This window comes from Meleagris gallopavo, chromosome 3 (genome assembly GCF_000146605.3).
Source record: "Meleagris gallopavo isolate NT-WF06-2002-E0010 breed Aviagen turkey brand Nicholas breeding stock chromosome 3, Turkey_5.1, whole genome shotgun sequence".
NCBI lineage: Eukaryota > Metazoa > Chordata > Aves > Galliformes > Phasianidae > Meleagris > Meleagris gallopavo.
This window is the reverse complement of record NC_015013.2, coordinates 38563403-38564714: the sequence shown is the minus strand read 5'-3', so window position 1 is coordinate 38564714 and position 1312 is coordinate 38563403.

Below are 1312 nucleotides of genomic sequence, written 5' to 3'. Positions count from 1 at the left end.
AAAAAAAAAATTAGAAGTTTAAACAAAAAGGAAACAAGACCAGGAAATATTTCTTCACAAAAATAAAGCCATCACTATATCAGTGTTAGTTGGCATAAACGGTGTTATTCTTGTTTATCATCACCAGTTTTAACTCTTAAAAATATACCTTACTTACGTGCTTGCATAGAGGAAGTTCATTTCTTTTAAATAACTACTCTTGTAAGTATAGAAAGGATAGAGTCAGTTTGTCGAGGAGTTCACATGCATTTGTATAGTTACAATGTCATTTCACTTTTCAAACTAGCAATGTAAAGTTATTAAAGATAGCGATTAAATATCACATTTCAGTGATATCTTAAAAGACTAAAAACCTAACATACATCAGGTCTTCAGTAAATGGGCAAAAAAGCACAGCCAATGTCAACGCATCATCTGTGAGATATATCCAAATGGTAGAGTGCACATTAATAAAAGGTGTAAAACATGAGAGCTTGTGAGAATAGAAGACAGGTTGAATGGGTTAACTATGCAGTGATGACCACACCATCTAGGTGACAGTGAATACCAAGCACGAACCCCGACTGACCCCATAATATACATTTTCTTCATGCGAAAAAAGCAAGCAGGTAGCTCATCATCACTGATATGCAGAACTAAATTCAGAAGTACTTTCTAACATGCTGTGCTCATTAAGGAATCAAGCAATACTAACAGTTTTTGTGTTATTTCATACCACTTCAGTTTACATATCAGCAAACACGGTTTCTGTCAAAAAAAAAATCACAACATTTGAAGACATTAATATTTGTGGGATGAGCTGAATGATCATTCTAAGTCATAAATTTTTGAACAATATCAGAGTAGGACAACTGGACAAGAAATGTCATGCTAAAGGATAAATGCTGAGTTCACACCATAAATACATCTACAGGTATATGCTAATATGCTGGGGAAGCATTAAGAAATGAATCCAGTGAAAGATAGCAGGGTAATTAGTATGTAGAGAACTAGTTATTTTGAGAGTCCTCTTTTTCTCATGCTAAGAAAGTTATTAATATACCAAAGTATGGTAGTATTTCTGATGATGGACAACTCATTTTCTCTATTACATTGCAATGTTTTGTTCCTGTCTTTCACAGTGTTTGGCTGGCTAGTTTTAAGATTTAATATTTGCTGTTATAGAAGCTCTACAGACACACCACAGCTCCAGGGTATGAAATGGTTCGTAAATGTTTGAAAAAGGATTCCCGCCTCATTGGTTTTCATAATGTATCACTACTCCACAAGCAAAAGGTTATCCTCTTCTGGCACTCCCAGAACATATGACTGC